Source organism: Mirounga leonina, unplaced genomic scaffold (genome assembly GCF_011800145.1).
Source record: "Mirounga leonina isolate KUSES-001 unplaced genomic scaffold, KU_Mleo_1.0 Mir_171, whole genome shotgun sequence".
Lineage (NCBI taxonomy): Eukaryota > Metazoa > Chordata > Mammalia > Carnivora > Phocidae > Mirounga > Mirounga leonina.
The window spans coordinates 4,263,417-4,282,274 of record NW_023270436.1 but is presented as its reverse complement, the minus strand read 5'-3'; positions in this window follow the sequence as shown (position 1 = coordinate 4,282,274).

Here is an 18,858-nt window from a genome sequence, read left to right as displayed (position 1 = left end):
GTCCCCTCTCTCCCTCGAATAGATTTCAATTCATAGAGCAATTTCAGGGTCGTGGAAAAGTGAGAGTTCCTGCATCCCCCCATTGCCCACCCGCAGGCATGCTCGGCCTCCCCGCTGACACCGTCCCGCCCCACGAGCACATCATCTGTGGGTCCGTGAGCCCACGTGAGCGGCCACTGTGGGCCAACACTCTTTTGCTTTCCGTCAGACGGAGGAGTCGCACCTTCTGACTGATCCCTCTTTTTAAACCGAGACGTGCTTTTCAGAATCCAAGCAACAGGACCCACCTTCAGCTTATAGGACCGTGTTTCTCTCGCCATATCCTTTCCAAGTTTCCCTCTGTGGGTGACAAAATGTGATGCTGACATTTTCCATTTATGGAACAGGAAACTTTATTTAAGAATACTTTTATTTAGGGGCGCCTGGATGGCTCAGTCAGTTAAGCGTCTGCCTTCTGCTCGGGTCATGATCTCAGGGTCTTGGGATCGAGTCCCGCATCGGGCTCCCTGCTCAGCGGGAAGTCTGCTTCTCCCTCTCCCTCTGTGATCTCTCTCACTCTTGCTCTTTCTCAAATAAATAAATACAATCTTAAAAAAAAAAAAAGTTCACCTGCTTAAGTGCAGTGGTGGACATCTGCCGGAGGTGAGAGGTCTTGGGAAGCGGCAGGTTGCTTAGCAGGGGTATTCAGAAGGTCTGAGGACCAGGGTGGTGCCGAAGGGGGGCCGCTCCCACTCCACGCTAGGGGAGGACGTCCTTCTCTTTCAACCAGCACAACCAGCAGTATTTCTTCCACATGGCCCTCTGAGCCCTGGACTTGGGCCTGCCTTGCTGTGTGACCTTGGAAGAACCCCTCCCTGTTTCTGGGCCTCAGTGAGATGAGAGTGTCAACCAGATGGTTTGTTTCTTTTCACTTCTTGTTTTTATTCTCCCAATGTTTTAGATCTCCAAAATATTCAGTATATCCCGCTCCACATGCCTCCCTCTGCAGTTTTCTTCAGGCTACCCACACACATTTACAGGGTTTCCCTGTTTGCTTCTGATAGCTCATTTTATATGTTTACAAGAATGCGTTCATTTTACGCGCACTTCTTTACAACTTACACTTCCCACTAGAGGTCAGCAGAGGAGACCCGAAACATTCTATGATATTTCATAATTTCAATATATGTAATTTATTCCGCTTTCCATCTTATTTGGGTGTTCAAGCTATTTCCAGGTTTTGGTTTTATTTTGTCTGTTTTTTTTTTTTTAAGATTTTATTTATTCATTTGTCAGAGAGAGAGAACGAGCACAAGCAGGGGGAGCAACAGAGGGAGAAGCAGGCTCCCCGCTGAGCAGGGAGACCAACGCAGAACTCGATCCCAGGGCCCCGAGATCATGACCTGAGCTGAAGGCATATGCTTCACCGTCTGAGCCACCCAGGCACCCCTATTTTGTCTGGTTTTGGTCCTTCCGAAACAGAGATGCCACAAACCACCTGTTTCACATAGCTTCCTATTACGATGCCGGCAATTTTTTCACACCTGGAAATCGGACAGCAAGATCCAGGAGTGTGCATCCCGGTTTCTGTTGATTTCTGCCAGATTAGTTTTCCCGTGGGCAGCATGGAGAATGCAGATTCCTTCCCATCCTTGGCTGTGAGCTGTCACTCTTTGAAACTCTTGCCAACCTGGCGAGTGGGCAGACCCGCGAAGCTCTGTCTGACAGCCCCGGTGTTCCGAGGTCCTTTGGGGGGAATTCCGTCTGAAAATCCCCAGCAGGGCTGAATGTTCTCCATTAACGACAGACTCTTTCCTCTTCCAAAGCTTCCAGCCTTGGACTCTGAAGTAGCAGTTCCTCTGGGGCATGTGAGGATTTATGAGCACGTTCGTGATGTATTTCACTTGGATTCTGAAGGAAGGAGGGAGCCCCTCTCTGCCCCAAAAACAACAAAAAGAAAGAATCAAACAAAAACCCATTTAAGATCAAGGCCACAGAGTAGCAATAGCTCAGCCTATTAAAGCCACTCATGGGGACCAGGGGTCAGGGTGCAGAGAAGCCCCAACTTGAGAGTCAGATGGGGGGCGCCTAGCAGCCCAGCTTGTCCCCAAACCCTGTAATGGCAGCACAGAGCCATGAGGTAGGGACCCGGTGGGCGGGTGCAGAGCAGTGATGGCTCAGGGCTGGCAGATGGCCCTGTTGCTAAGGCATTCTGAGCCTGGAGATCTGGGGCTACTGAGCCACTGGGGCCCCAGGGGGGCAGTTGTCATTGTAGCAACAGCTCCGGGGGGGGATGGCGGGCAGGGGCAGGGCTCCCGGCAGCTGGGCTCAGCGTTGGTGAAGACTGTGGGGTTCGTGGTAGCAAAAGGGGCAAGCATCCACAGTGGGTTGGCCGGTGGCGGCTGGGGGCGCTCCCAGGGGTGAAATCCTTCCTGGAGGCCGTGCCGGTGCCCAGGCGCTGAGGACAAGGGGATGGGGTACGGCATCCTTCGCTTTTCCTTGTGTCCATCCTCTGTTTCTGCATCTGCGCCTTACGGGCTGCTTGCTCCTTGTCCAGAGCTTTCCCAGGGCGATCTCTGTGGGCTGTAGTGTGGCTTGCTTGTTTTCGCTGTTTGGATGCAGAGACCACCCAGCCCTCCATCCGGCTGACGCTGCCCTTGCCCACCTTGTGGAAGATCCGTTGACCATATAGCCGTTCGTTTTGGGGCCGTCTGTTCCGTTCTGTTGCTCTATGTCTGTCTTTATGCCGGTGCCATGCCATTTTGATTATTATCGCTTTGGGATACAGCTGGAGGCCAGGGAGTGGGAAGCCTCCAGCTTTGTTCTTTTTCCTCCAGATGGTTTTGTTTGTTTAAAGGCGGTCAGACCCCACGTGAGTGGCGGCTATGTGAAAACGAGGCAAGTGGGCACCATACGCTGTAAGTCACCCCATCTGGCGATGGCCTCGACCCTTCCGACGTGCTTCCCTGGCCTCGCAGTATTGAACACGAGCCCTTACCTTGAAGTGTCAAGTGGGCACATGCATGATATTTCCTGTCCAGGAACGGAATCAGCTTCAAACAAATGATGAAAATTGCTTGCCGGGGGCCCCCTCCTTTCAGATGGAACTTAAAGAGTTGGTGTCCATGAGCTACACGTGTAGCAGAAATCTCCAGCTGTGCCGATTTAACTAGCTACTCTCATTTCCATTTCCAGGTTGGTACAGCTGGTATCCACCCGAGTATAAGTTTCCAGGGAGTGATCCCTCGAGCACAGCAAGAAGCAGGGTTATTATTATAAAGCCAACGTATTTCAAACCCTCAATTCCCATGGACCCCGGCATCCCAGCCAGTAGCATCTTTTAGGGAAGAGCATGTGATTGTCAGCTTTGACTAGGACAGAGGTACTGGTTGGACACTGCTCAATTAATGGTCCGTGGCTCTTAAAAAAGTAGACACGCGTCCTAATCTTGGGGCGATCCTTGGAAACAGGGCGGCCACCCTTAAGATTGCTGCGGGTTGGTAGGTTGCCAAATACTGCGATTCTTGTAATGGAAACCAAGCTGCCTGTGTTGGACAGTCCCTCTTTCTGGATTTTAAGAGTCCTTTGTAAAATGAGAAAAGCAAATAAAAAGCCAGAACGAACGGTTTCCTCCTGTCTCGTTAAAGGGTGGGAAAGATTGGGCTTTTCTTTCAATAAGTAGTAAGTACCATTTTTGTGTTTTTCTAAAGAGGAACGGGACCGTCTACTTTCTGTGTCGTTTTATGTTGGTCTTAAGAAATACATCGACGCATACACAACCATGCCCGGCAGGATGAGGGCCACGCGTGGCGATCTGAATTTAAATCACTTCAAAACTCAGTTTCTCAGTCACACTGGCCACATGTCCAATGCTCAGTAGCCACAACTCTGCCTGATAGGCACCGATGATAGAGCATTTTCATCTCATTGAGCGAAGGTCTGTTGCACAGATGAAGACATGATGTAGTTGGATGGGACGGGACGAGGGAAGCTGAGAAGAGAGCCTTTTACAGGAAGCACCTCCATAACTCTGCACCCGTGTCCTGAAATATTACGTGTGTGCATCCGGAAGGCACATCAGAATTTCTTGGGATTAGAGTAATTTAGCAGAACATCTGACTTAGACATTAAGCTGCCTCCGTTGATTAATATTGCTTACCTCTTCTCTCTGAAGGAGAAGGTGGTTAATCATTGATCAAACAGAAAAAAAAAATACTTGTCATAATTGTCCTCATGAGTTTTTATTTTGTGAATGAGGCACCAGAAAAATTCCTTGGGATGATGGGGTGGCTCAGTCGGTGAAGCGGCTGCCTTCGGCTGAGGTCATGATCTCAGGGTCCCGGGATCGAGCCCCGCATCCCTGCTCAGCAGGGAGTCTGCTTCTCCCTCTGCCTCCTCCCCCTGTTTGTGGGCTCTCTCTCTCTCTCTGACAAATGAATCTCTCTCTCTGACCAATGAATACATAAAATCTTAAAAAAAAAAAAAAAACTCCTTCAGGTTCTTCTGACTTGCATACTCTCAGGCTCCACCGAACACCACGTGTTTCCTTTTGGCGAGTACGATGTGGCAGAAACAGTCCTATAACTTATAACCTTGAGTGATGTATAATTCACATCAATATAAGTTTCAAAGAATCTTATTCCTTGCTCTGTTCTTATCCAAAAGAGACAGACTGAGTTGATTTGGGGGAAGGGAAGGGATCAAAATTCTCCATTGTACTTTCCCTCAAGGATGGTGTTTTTCTCTTCTTCTTTTTTAAACAGTAGGATGTTCCCCAAATGGGTCTTAACTCTTTGTACTCTTCTGCGATGCATCTTCGATGCTGGGTCTTGGGTCACTGTGGAAGGTCCGGGGCTGAGGAAGGGGACAGTGTGCTTTGCCCTGCCCCCCCCACACCCCCTGCGCTGGACCCTCAACCTCAGACGGGAGTCCACGAGAGATGAGTGGTCGCTGTATTGTTCTGTGTTTTGTCTTGAGGCTTGCCCTGGGTTTCGGGCCCTTTCCCTCACTTTGGCACACAGAATTAGCATCGGCCCCTTCTTTACCTTGATGGAGCCCCCAGGGCAGCCTGGGGGCAGACAGACACGGGGCCTGTATGGGAGCTGGGAAGTCAACCCAAGAGTGGCCATTGGATCCCACAAAGCACCAGCTGACTTACAGTTTCCACGACGTCTTTAAATAACGTCTTTCCTTCAGGCTTGATTTTTAACAGTTTTATGCTTTCCCTCTGGAGTGTTTTCCCTCTGTGGTGCCATCTAATCAAGTTTTAAGTTTTAATTAAACAGCTGTCAGTTGCTTGTTAGTCCTGTGGCAACCCAGTGTTTTATTAAATTTTAATCCAGCCCAAGCTGGGGGGAGATTTCTTCAGACAACAAAGGGACGCCGTTAACAGGGTGCCGTGGAGAAGAAGCAGAGCTAGCAAAAGTGCAAGGCAGGGCCAGGCAAGGAACCGGAGACAGGCTCGGAAGGAATTATCGGGAAGCACAGACGGTCCGCACTGAAGGTTACACTCGCCTGTTCCCTGCCTTCCCCTCCCTCTGGCCCTCCAAGCCTGAGCCTCCCCCCTGCACATCAAGCTGTGGCTGTCTGTCTCTGCTTATCTACACGTCCAGCCTTCACTCCCTTTCACTGTCCCTCCTTCTGTCCCAGATGAGCACACTCAGGAGTGGGTGACTGACAGCAGGGACCCTCCCGGGTTCCGGAGGGAGCCTTCCCTCCCCCTGCGATATACATACCTTGCTCATGAGCAGAAATAACGCTCCCAGGGACAGCATTTCCTGATGTGTGTTCATGTCACCTTCACAGTTTGGCCAACGGCCCACAATGCTGTGCCTTTATATACTTATTTGTTTTTCTTTAAACGAATTCACCCTTTAGACTCAGGGAAAAAACAAAACAAAACACCTAAATTTAGCCACACTCCAAGTCTACCCTCCAGAAACATGAGTTTTGTATGTTAAAATGTTGGGGCGCCCGGGTGGCTCAGTCGGTTAAGCATTGGACTCTTGATTTTGACTCAGGTCGTGAGCTCAGGGTCATGAGATCGAGCCCCACATCGGGCTCCACACTCAGCATACAGTCTGCTTGAGATTCTCCCTCTCCCTCGGCTCCTTCCCTTGCTCATTCTCACTTGCTCTCTCTAAATAAACAAATAGAATCTTTAAGCAAATTTAAAAATACACGTTAAAGTGTCAAAAGTAAAAAAAAAAAATTAATTAATTAATTAATTAAATAAAACCCCAAACCAAAAACAAAGATAAATTCATCTATGTGATGAATTGCACTTGGCTCAGTCACAGACTCTTCAGGAGAGAATGAAAGCCTAGTTTAAGTTGCTTTCCCAGAGTAGAGCAGGTCTGGGAAGAGACATTTCCTTCTTATTTCAGCCAGCCTTCAGTGGAGGCCTTTGGAGGAAGCCACACCTCCCACGGGAGAAAACTTTGCTAGCCCACGTACACAAATGGACAATTTCAGAAAAATCGATTCCTGCTTTTCCTGACAAGCTTAAGCGAGGCTCACCTTCCTGGTGGGCGACATCACCCGGGACTGCCTAGCATCTGACCCCATCACACAGCCCTCCAGCCAGCCTGAGCGCCCCCCATCAGCCCGGGGGCCGAGGGGCATGGGGCGTTTCTCACCACACTTCTAATGGGACGGTTTATTGAAAAGTGGGAAATTCATATACACTGGTCCCTATTAAAAAGTGGGCAAAAATGATAGACCTCAGTCTGTCCCTCTGTCCTAGAATTCTGTCCCATTCCAGCTCATAAAAGTGATGTTGGGCGATTGGAACGCACTCTTCCAGAGAGCATTTGGGAAGCTGAGGGCCCTGGGAACCAGATGACCAGAGAAATAGCTGAGGGATGTAAGTGCTTAGCCATCCCGGGGACGTAGTTAGATTTTTAGGCATGGTTTCAGATGTGACTTCACGGCTTTCTAGCTCTTCCAACTTTGGCAAGTTCCACTAACTTCTGATGCCTTAACATCCTATATGTAGGGTGGAGATGATAATGGTCTAGCAGAATCCACCTATGCATAGGTTAGCTCTAGGGCAAACCTGCTGATCATCAAATGAGCCTTTGAGATTCCTCAAATTAAATTTCAATCACAAGGATTTGGGCTCTTTGAGACTCAAGACCCAAGAGTGAATTTTCTTTTTTCTCCTTGCATTTGGCTGTTGCTAATTTCCTTGGGTCCTTATGGGTCAAAGGGGGTAGAGGAAGTCTAAAGGGGTATATATAGCAGGAATCCCAGACAGATTTTATTTCTCTCTTTTATTCTTATCATATGTAATTGAGTTGCCACGTGTTAAATGTGTAAGTCATGCAGTCCCTTCTGGAGGAGAACCAGGAAAGGCTGCCTTTGTAAAAAGGACCTCACAAATGTTTGACTTGCCATATGTCCTTGTAGGTATTTATATGTGTATAGGTTTTCACCTCACTCAACCGGAAGCTTCAGAAGCTCTAGGACTGCGTCACAGGGAAGGGAGGGAGGGAGGAAAGAGGAATGGATAGGAGGAAGGAAAGCAGGAAGATCCAGTGATGGCCTGAGCACCTTCATGAGTTGTCCCATGCTTGATATGTTTCCTGGAACATCTCCTGTGAATTCCTTTTCACTGCAGGTGATCCTAGAAATATGGAGCCTCTATGGTCAAGTGAGTTTTTGGTGGGTGGGGTCTTGGACCTCAGTAGTTAGATACTGTGATCCAAGTTCCCTCTGGTCCCCATGGAGTGCATGTAGTCCAGAGATATTCACCGAACCTCCACCGTGGGTAGCATAACGCTCTTGGAGCTTGGGGGCTACCAAAGTAGAACGCGTGTGGTTTCTGCCCTTGGTAGTAGGATGTAGACAATGGGTATTAAGAGTGAAACTTTATTGTTGGCCAAGCACTGTTAGGAGCACATCAGCCGTTGTGGAGGACATGGTGAGAGGCACCGTCCCCACCGCTCCCCCATCGGAGGGGTCAGTGGGCAAGTAATGAGCTTCGCTGCCTTTTGTAACACACTGTTGTTTTCAGCCACATCAGGTTAAAGGCATGTTTTCTTTTCGTTGCCAAATTTCTTTGAAGATCTTCCCAGGGAGGATGAGAAATGTATTTCCAGAGTGGCAATCTTTTTATCCTCTTTTTCTGATGAAGTGATGGGTTTTTGCTTTTATGGGGTAGTAATTACACTGTGCATACATTGTAGCTCCCAGGACCCCAGAGGCCCACCACACATCATTAGCAAGCCCTTAACTCTTCTCCTTCTTGAAAAAGAAATATAAATAAATCCATGCTGGCCCAGAGATAGCGCCCACCAACTTATCTCTGCGGTAATTGTGTCCAGGCCTCTGGTTTCTGCGGGACTAGACGATAATGAGATGCTAAAGACCAAATAAAAAGATGTTAACGTGTTTAAGACTTCCCTGCCCCAGGGAAGCCCTTTGTTTTTGAGTCTGGCTTGAGAGCGCTTAAGGCAATGTCTTCTGACAGATGAGCTGTCTCACGGAAAATTAAAATGGCCCTGCTCTTTGCTTAGAAATGTGTAGAAAGCCGGCTTCTAAGGGAGAAAGACCTTGGCTTTGAAATAGCATCTGCATCACACGGGTTAAGGCACTGCACCTAGGAACGAGCTCCTGGAGGCTGGGTGTACGAGGCTAAGATGACAGTGTTGTGTTTTCGGAATGGGATCCGCTAGAGAGGACTCTTTGAACCACAGGAACGGAGACAGAGACCTCCCCGAAGATTTAGGTGGAGAAGCTGCGGACAGGTGTGGGAAGCAGGATCCGGCACCTCTCACGCAGGTCCCAACATTAATTAGACTTTTTCTCGTGCAAATGAGGAAAACTCAGATGGAATTTTATTAACATTAAAAAAGGACATTGGTTGGATCCCAGAGCCGAAAAGGGCTGGTAAGGTTTACGGCGAAGCCGGATTGAGGGCTTTCTTGGGGCTTGGTTTCTTTCTGTGTCTCCCTCCTGGTTCCTCATTTGCTGTCGGGCTCCACCTGCGCTGGGGCCCCCACGTTGCAGGGCTTACGTCACGGTAGCTTCGAGTCCAGAGGGAGGAAAGCCTTGGTTCAGCAAGAAGCCCTTGCTCTCGGGGCCCGGTGTGGAGCAGTAGGGGGTGGACACGAGGTGGGGTACGCCTGCTGGCCAGACGTAGCTCGCGTATCCAGACATGGGACTGGGAGGAGAGCTCAGCAGAAAACAGCCACTAGGGGCCTGCACTCTGGGCAGGCCAAGAATGACGGACATGGCTTGAGCTCCCCATGAGGAGTGCCTGTGAATGTTCCCTTTCCTTCAGGAAGAGTGCAGCCAGCAGGTGTTGCTAGAAGGCCTCCCGTGAGGAGGCACCGTGGCAGATCTCCAGATCTCCATTTGCTAACTACTGGAGAAATGCTTTACACCACCAAAGACTTACGGAATGTCTAACTGCATAACACATCACCCACAACTTAGCTGCTCAGAAAAATATGCATGTATTAAAACAGACTTCCAGTGGGTCAGGAATCTGGGAATGGCTCAGCTGCTCAGGAGAATTTACCCTATCCCGTGGACCTCTTCATAAGGGCCAATTAAATGTTCTTGTGACGTGATAGCTGGATTTCCCCAGAGTGAGCGATTTGAGAGAGACAGAGAGGCAGACAGAGACAGACACAGAGACTTCTGTGCCTTAATTTCAAGGACACACACTGTCCTTGAAATTCAAGACAAGCTACCACTAAATCCAGCCCACCCTCAGTGAGAGGGCATCATTCTCCACCTGTTTGAGGGAGACGTGTTGAAGATTTGTGGACGTATTTTAAAGTAACCATCGTCTACCCTCAGGCCCCAGATTACTTATACTCTTCCTCTATGCAAAATACACTTACCCCTTCCCAAGACCCCGAAAACTCACCCTTCCAGAGCATCAACTCAAAATCCAGGACGCTGGGGTCTATATCAGATGAGGGGTCCAGCGTGACCCCATTAGGGAAGCATATTTATCCCAGCAAATGGTGCACCTAGTCCTGCGATGAGAGCAGGGCTTTGGAGTCAGGCTGATTCCGTTCTGGGCTTGGCTCGGTTCTCAATACGGGGAAATGTGATCGTGTGATGGGCTGGGCACAGTCAGCCACAGGGACTATATGTATAAATCACATGGGTTAAGGCACTGCACCTAGGAACGAGCTCCTGGAGGCTTAGATTCTGAATTAAGGCACACACCAGATCTGGCAGGGAAGATCCTGAAAACTTTCCTCCTCAAAAAGCATTTGCATCGCCCGAGGCAGAGATGAGAGAGGATCCCTCTCTCTTACTGCTCCTCGAATATGCAGGGAGCTTAGTGACTTAGTGGCTTTTTATTGATGCACATCACTTCGATCATATGGATGCTCAGACGGTAGTTCTGGCTTTAGGAGCTGGAGGAAATATAAATCATAGCTGAGCTGAGAACCTCCTGAAATGATAAAGCAAGAGGAGATTTCAGATTTACACAGCTCAGCCATTAAACAGGGAAGGGATCCTCTCTTCTAGTTATTGTCAAGTGGGAAAAGCAGCCAGCAAAGCTGATCATTTCCATCCATATCCTTGATTCCTTCTTTTCTAATTACGTTTCCTAAACTGCTGTTTGGATTTGCCATGGAAGTAGTTGGACCGCTAGGGCTGGGGCCACACTGGTGAGGGCATCTCGAGCCTCCATCCCTAATTCCTCTTTCCCCCTCACGGTGTGCCTCAGCCTTCTGGAAGGTTGCCTCTTCCGGATCAGTCAGTGTGGTGACAAATCAAGTGTCTGTATGTTACTGACCTTTGCTAAAGCCCCATTGTCCAGTCCCTATGTGATTGTTTTTCTTTTTCTTTTTTTTTTAAAGATTTTATTTATTTATTTGACAGAGAGAGAGACAACGAGAGAGGGAACACAAGCAGAGGGAGTGGGAGAGGGAGAAGCAGGCTTCCCGCCGAGCAGGGAGCCCGATGCGGGGCTCGATCCCAGGACCTGGGATCATGACCAGAGCCGAAGGCAGACGCTTAATGACTGAGGCACCCAGGCACCTCCCCACCCCCCCCTTTTTTTCAAATTAAAGCACCAGCCCAGTTTCTGCTGAATAAAGCCAACTTCTAACACTTCCTCTGGCCAGAAACCATTCTTGCTAACCATCTTGCCATTTCCCAGGGGACATGTTACCCAGTGCGGGATGGCAAATAAATCAAATATGGCCTAACATCCTTTGAGTGTAGTGTTCAGTGAGTATGTGGGCTACACTCTCGATTTGTTTTGAATACAGTTGTGCGCAGACATCCTAGGCATCCATTATCTGAGACCCCGCTGTGGGGTCTGCGTTTCCCGTACTCCCCATCGATAGCCCTGCGGGCTGGTGATCACAGCGCTATGAGAAATTGCAGATTCGCTAGCTACAGTTCTCCGTTCCTTTACTGCAGCCTCTCCCAGGGCAGAAGGAACTGCGGTCTAGCCTATCGGGTCCGTACCAGAAATTTGTGACGCCCTAAACAAAACAGGTACATTAGGCTTCTCCGGACAAACAGAACCAATAGGCTCTACGCAGATAGAGAGAAAGAGATTTATTATGAGAGATGGATTCATAAAATTATGGAGGCTGAGAAGTTCTGTGATCTGCCCCGTGCAAGCCGGAGGCCCAGGAAATGCTACCAATTCAAATGCTAATCTCATCCAGAACCGCCCTCACAGACACACCCATAAATAATATTTGACCAGCTGTTTGGGCGTCCCTTAGCCCAGTGTATTAAAAATACCTACTACAGAGTGGCATATGGTAAGCCACTAATAACCGTTAATAATCATCACTATGATTGCATATTCTTCTCATACGGATTTCTTTTATTTATAAAGGGATGGATAGTAGAAAAAAACCAGTAGATCAGTGTCAGCAGAAGAGGCTTCGCCTCCCGCTTTGCCCTACGGTGCCACCCACCTGCCGTTATCCAACCGCTTAGCATCTCTGCCTTCACTTTACTCTTCTGCCGAAAAGTGGTGGCAGTATCTGGCCCAGCTATCTCATGCAGAAAAAATTCTTATGGCACCTAGCCATCCATAGAAAGCAAGAGGGATTTATCTCCCCATATAAATGAATATACGCTATCCTGTGCTTGTGAAGAGAGACCGTCTTCCCTATTGCCTGTGGCCAAGATCTAGGTGCACATCATATATTCAGAAAATTAGTAAATCCAAGTGAAAATCTGTCAGTTTTCTTACTAAGAATTATTTGTTTAAAAATTTCCAGTCCTCCCCCCCTTTCCGAGTGCTCTTCCTCACCCCCCTCCCTTAATTCTGAAGCAGGACAGAAGGGAGACTCAAATTTACTGAATATCTTCCAGGTGTTTTGACACTTGGTAAGGGGGGTTGCTTCATGTGAAAGCCACACCAACTCTTTATAATGAGTAATATATACTCTCGAATTTCTGGACAAGGAGATGAAAGCTCAGAGCGGCTTCCATGTCGAATGGAAATGGATCTTGATTTTGGATTTACCTTACTCTTCGATATGCGCTCTGTTGGGTGTGTGGTGCAGGCCATGATCTATTCTATAACACTTAGGAAAGACTTAGTGGATCTCAAGGATTTCTCATTGGAGTTAGGCTGTGCTCTTTGTGGTGTGGACATGATGGGCAGTACCTAGTGTTTTTTCCCCTGAAGGCTGAAGGATGTGGTACCCATGATGCTGAGGTTAATCAGGGCCCTAGAATGAGAATTTGATTCCCTAGAAAAGACTGGGCAAGAGCAAACACTTTCCTCTTGGACCACCCCAACACATGAGAGTCATTCTTGTCATATAGCAATTGCATTTTACTGAAAAGAAACTCATGGACAAAGACTACCCAGGCCTCTCCCTGCTAGAGAAGACATCTGTTTTTGTTTGGATCAACAGGAATCTACTTGTGCTCTGCATTGTTCACTGGTCCACTGAAAAAAAAAAAAAATCAGTGATTTGCACTATTGCACTAATCTATGGAACTTTAGTGAGCAGCGCCTGTTAGACCACACAAAGCCCCCCAACCCGCAGGAAAGTAAACACCTACTCTAACTGAAGAGTGTGATATTTAGAGTTAAATCAATAGGCCCTACATTTCTAGTCTGAATAAAACATGAATCCCTAACAGAGTTATTTCAGAAAGTCAAGTCTAATGGGTCCTGTAGTTCCCAGATTTAACTCTAAAGATCAGGCTTTAATGATTATAAGAATAGGGACAAACAGGGGATAAAGGAAATGCATTTGACGTTGGTTCCAGTACGGGAAGTATGCAAATGGAAATCAGTTGACTTGAAGCAAAATCTTTGCCCTTTGAGTGCCAAAATTTATTCCTCACAATGTGTCTTCTCCTCGATAGGGGAGAGCAGGGCATTGGAGTAGCCTTCAGGATTAGAAGGAAAAGTGAATTAATCCAGTTTCCTAGTAATAAACAGCAAGGTCGGTCTGACTCACCTCCCAAAACAGATGGGCGAGGAGGAATTTATCCACCGTCAGACAAGGGAAGATGGGGGTCCTCATGGTGACAGTTAGAAGAAAATGACCCAAGTCAGGGTTCTTTCTCTTTCTCTTTTGTGCTGCAGTTTTATTTCCCCAGACGAACTAACTCTTCTGCAAGGAAGACATTGAGGCCAAATGCACAATGAGGCTCCTATTTCTACAGACTTGTAATAAGAGGGAAAAAAGACATTTTATTACCAGTTTCAGTTTAGAGCTTCCTGAGGAAGGTCTCTTGCCCTCCTTGGGCTCCCAGCCTACGGCCCAGGCTGGGCGCCGGCGGGGAGGACTGCCAAGGGGCTGGCTCGGGCACCCACTCCTCTGCAGAGTGGTCCAGGGCCTGAAGAAAGTGGAATCATCAGCAGGGAGTCACAGAGCATGAGATCCCCTCTGCAAGGCTTTTTGGTCCAGAGAAACAAGTTGAAGACGTGAAGCTGTTTCCAAGCTTAGCCACTGATTTGGGAAATTCGGACACAAAGACATTGACTCTAAGTTCCCAGAAACTTCTTTGGGAAGTCAGATGTGGAAGAAACGTAAACCTAGAATTGATTGTCACTAAACTCTATTTTGATGACTTGGGAGAAAGGTTGAATTTGGTCTTAATGGTTATACGAGAGTGAAGTGGGTAGTTAGTGGAAAAGGAGTCTCCTCCAGAAGGAACAGGTTTATTTATTTTTAAAGATTGTATTTATTTATTTGAGAGAGAGCACGAGCGAGGGGGAAGTGTAGAGGGAGAGGGAGAAGCAGGCTTCCAGCAGAGCCTGACATGGGGCTCCATCCCAGGACCCCGAGATCATGACCTGAGCTGAAGGCAGAAACTTCACCGACTGAACCACCCAGGCGCCCCAAGGAACAGCTTTAATAAAATGTTGCCTCCCTGGCAGGAGCACACAGATTATAGGGGGCAGGTCAGGAGGTGGGGTGGGGAGGGTGTAGGGGCCAGATTGGGACGGTCACATCAGCCAAGGCAAGGAGGGTGGACTGTATCCTGTCACCACTGGGGAAGCACAGGGAATGTTAATTGGGAGAAGATTTTAAGAAAGTCCTGGAAACAAATGAAATTTGGCAGGATGTGGATTGGAGAGGAGAGGAAATCCTTGAAAAGTTTCTTTCTTCTACCTAAGGAAGAGAAATCCACTGGAACATCGAAGTGAGGGATGAAAAAGTAATTATGGGATAAACCTGTTGAAAGGTTAAAGACCCAGCAGAATGGCAGCCATATGGTCGTCACAAGTTCACTCTGGCCTTCACCCACTCTCGACCAGCAAGGCCCCGAAAGGCCTTCTTCTGTAAACATTCCCCTGACGAGGCTTTCTCCGTCCCACTGTCAAGAATCACAAAGGGGCTGAGGTTCCAGCCTACTGACCCTATAGCAATTTATCATCCACAGTTTCAGGATTGCCTTCAGAAGACACGAGACTCCAGGGTCAGAGACGAAAGACTCTGAGTTCCAACACACTTCCTGTTTGCCTCAGTTCTCCCTGTGCCTCGTGACTCCTACAGGTGGGATGCAGAAGGGAACCTGTTCACATCAAGAAGCAGAGTGCATTTCCCCTATAATGCTTCTTCAGTACCACTAGACAAAGCTTTTGACTATGCCTGCTAGCAGTGGAAACATATCTAAAGGACCCATATCCACTTCTGCAATGCGGATGATAAAGGGCGAGTTTGGCAATGAAGGGAAATAATTTAATAGCTAACACACTCCTCAAAAGACTCTCTGGTAGTCAAATGAGGTAATTTAATGTTCTCTAAAGTGAGGTGAAAATGGTTTTAGAGGATGCTGAGATCCTTTTTAAAAATAATACTTGGGTAGTTGTTTCAGCATATACCTTCACTGGTAGGTGCTTTAGCATTTGATTAAATAAAAAAGAACGAAGTCAATTTAAAGGGAATTTTTAAGAAGCATTAAGGGAGTAATACTAAAGGTGGTGCCAGGTATGGAAAATGTCTTGAATACAGAGCACAAATGGTGGAGGTTTAGGAATAACCACGATGGTTAAATGAATTCACCTTAAAATGTAATAGGTTGTATCAATGATGGTATTTTGCTTTTATTTCCATTATAATGGAATTATGTATTGTAGACAATACAAAATCTGAGGTCTGTGTTTCCTGGGTGAGTTTCCTTTGCCTCCTTTTGGAACAGCAACACCTGTTCTTGCTGGACAAAGGAAGTGGCGCTCGGATGGGCACACAGGATTTCAATGCACGAAATCAGACAAAGAACCAGAACCACTTTACCAGAGAAAGCTCTATCCCTGTGTGTTCCACAGGCTATTCTGGGCCTTGACGTCACCCAGCCTGCCTGCCTACTCTAGCATTTAGTGGGGCAACCGGCTTCTTTGTGGTAGGCAGTATTGGTGACCTACTTCGACAAGGATGCCCAGGGGCCGTTAGGCATGGGTGTCCATATATTAAAAATGATTACTGTGATTTTGGATTGTACTTCTCTGTAATAAAAGGGAGAGTCAATAACTAATTCCATTTGTAAAGGAATAAAAGAGGATTATGCAGGCTGCTGTCTTGTTAAAATAAAATGCCATGCATCGGCTGTTAGTGGCTGGTATTTAGGGTATAAGAATTGTGTGTCATACCATCTGTTTGCGTGATCTTCGTGATGCTCACCAAGGAGGAAATGCTGTGTTCCTGGGGCTTCTGCTTAATTGCCCATAAAGAAGATATCCTCAAGTCAATGGCATCTTCAGAATGATGGCTGGATCATCCGAGTGAGGCGTCAAATGGTGTACTTTCAAGAACAAATCACTTAAATCATTGCTTCCCCAAGCATGGCTCATGTGCCACTGGAGGTTTATAATGTGGGTTTGGGTTGTATAGGGACACGCTTGTGTTTTATTATTTAATGTTTAGTTGAATATGTGTCAGAAATTAGTGGAAGTACAACATGAAATCAATGACTAAGGGAAACGAGTGCTGGAATTATAGGTATGTGGGCAGGTGTGCCCATGGATGTAAAACTTTAACAGGTAAACGTTGCCCTTCTATCACAGCAGATGGAAGGAGGGAGATTGGGTCACACGAATCACCAACAGAGTTCCTCACTTTCTAAATTTAGAGCACCATGCTATGCTTTGTTCTTTGCAGTGTCACATAAAAATCATGAGTAATTTCTAGGATGTGGACATGGCAGAAATTGTGAAAGGACCACATGAATAACCGAAGTTTGGGAAAATTTGACCTAAGAGAGGCCATTGACTTGCATTTCTGTGTAGTGCAGGGTAATCACTTTATCCATCCATCCACCCATCCACCGACACATCCATCTACCCAACCACCCATCTACCCATCCACCCACCCACCCACACACTCATCTACCCATCCATCCACAAACCCACCCATCTATCTACCCATCCACTCATCCACCCACCCATCCACCCATCCACTGACACACCCATCTACCCAGCCAACCAGCCACCCACCCACCCACACACTCATCTACCCATCCATCCACCCACCCACCCATCTATCTACCCATCCACTCATCCACCCACCCACCCATCCATCCACCCACCCACCCATCCATCCACCCACCCACTCATCCACCCACCCATCCACCCATCCACTGACACATCCATCTACCCATCCACCCATCTACCCAGCCAACCAGCCACCTACCCACCCACACACGCATCTACCCATCCATCCATCCATCTACCCACCAATCCATCCAACAAGCATAGGATCTGTTTCTGCCTAGATGCTAGGGATACATAGGTGATGAAGACATGATTTATGATCTTGAATAGCTCCCACTGTATTAGGAGATACATAAGACCATCTGAAAAACGTCCCTGTAAACATGGGAACAAAGTGTAATGGGACATAGAAGAATCGAGACCAGAGAGCTAGGGAAGATACACAAAGGAGGTACATCTGAATCCAGTGGTGAATGAGTGGGAATTGAGCAGGCAAACAAGAGTAAGAGTGGATGATGGCATTTCGGACAGCAGAACTCATATCAAAAGTTGGAGGCATGTAGGAACATGGTATGTGATACATCTTTTTGTACTTGTGTGCAGGGGAGGGAGGTCATATGAGGTACATATTGGGGGAAAAGGATTGGCAGCGTATGAGGCTATAAATGTGGGTGAGGTCTTCAAAAACTTTGGAATGTGTGTTGGAATTTGGACTCTATTTTCGAGCTGAGGATGGCAGAGATAAGACATGCATGTTGCGATCCTCCCTAGCATGTGCTGGTAGCAGGCATCACTAATCAGTCCCAGGGCTGTTTCCTGTGAGAGCCCATTCCTTCCCAAGACAGAGCTGTCTCCAGCTGCCCCTGGTAGGTGCTTCGACGTGCAAGTGGGATGAAACCTATCTCCTATTTCTGGAAGAGCGTGGAGCTGGAAAGAGCTTTTAATAAGGATTGGAGCATGATGCAAAATGAGGCCACCAAGATGTGTGCCCCAAAGTTTATGTGATTAAAACAATCAAACCAACAAACTGATAGGAAAAAAAATGAAACATACTCACATCAGTGCCTTTCTGGTGGAATCAGAAAGGCCCAATCAGGGGTTACAAAATGATGATTCTTGAGGCAAATATAGCTCAAGATCTGCATTGTTTGCTTTAAAAATTTTTTTGATTTTTTTTTTTTTTACTGATAATGAGAAATTAGGAGATTCTCAATTTCTTGTTTTTCTTGAAAAATCTGAAAATTCACACGCACTGTGTCCACGTTCCCGTCTGGCAACAATTGGGTCCATCTGATCAATGATCTGGTGGGGTTCACTCCCACTGGCCACAGTGGATGGTGTTCTCTAATACTGATCCCAGACCTACTTCACGGATTCCTGTTACCTGCTTGGATCCTACAAGGAATTTTTTTTTTTTTTTTTAATTTTAGCTCCTGCTTATGTGTTCAACAGTATCTCATGAAATAGTCCTAGATAGTGACCCTGGAAAAATTATGGATAAATGACATTTTGTAAATTGAATTCTAAATTCTGTTACAGATAGATTAATTTGAAGTTTTTGTTTTTGTTTTTGGTTTTTGGTTTAGTTTTTTGCTCATGCAAATTCAGGTTTTCCCATATCATAGCTTTTCAAATGAAGGGATTCTTAAATTTTGTTCTGAGAGGATAATTTCTCAGGCTGTGTACAACAAGACAGCCGTGGATTCTACCAGCCTTTTTAATAGTAAATGCAATCAAACACAGCATCTTAGAATAAGGCTTTCATTTCTTTTGCATAAAAAGAGCCTTAAGATTTTCAAAGCTAGGGCGCCTGGGTGGCTCAGTCGGTTAAGCGTCTGCCTTCGGCTCAGGTCATGATCTCGGGGTCTTGGGACCGAGCCCCACATCGGGCTCCCTGCTCAGCGGGGAGTCAGCTTCTCCCTCTCCTTCTGCCCCTCCCCCTGCTCGTGCTCTCTCTTGTGCGTGCTCGCATGCTCTCT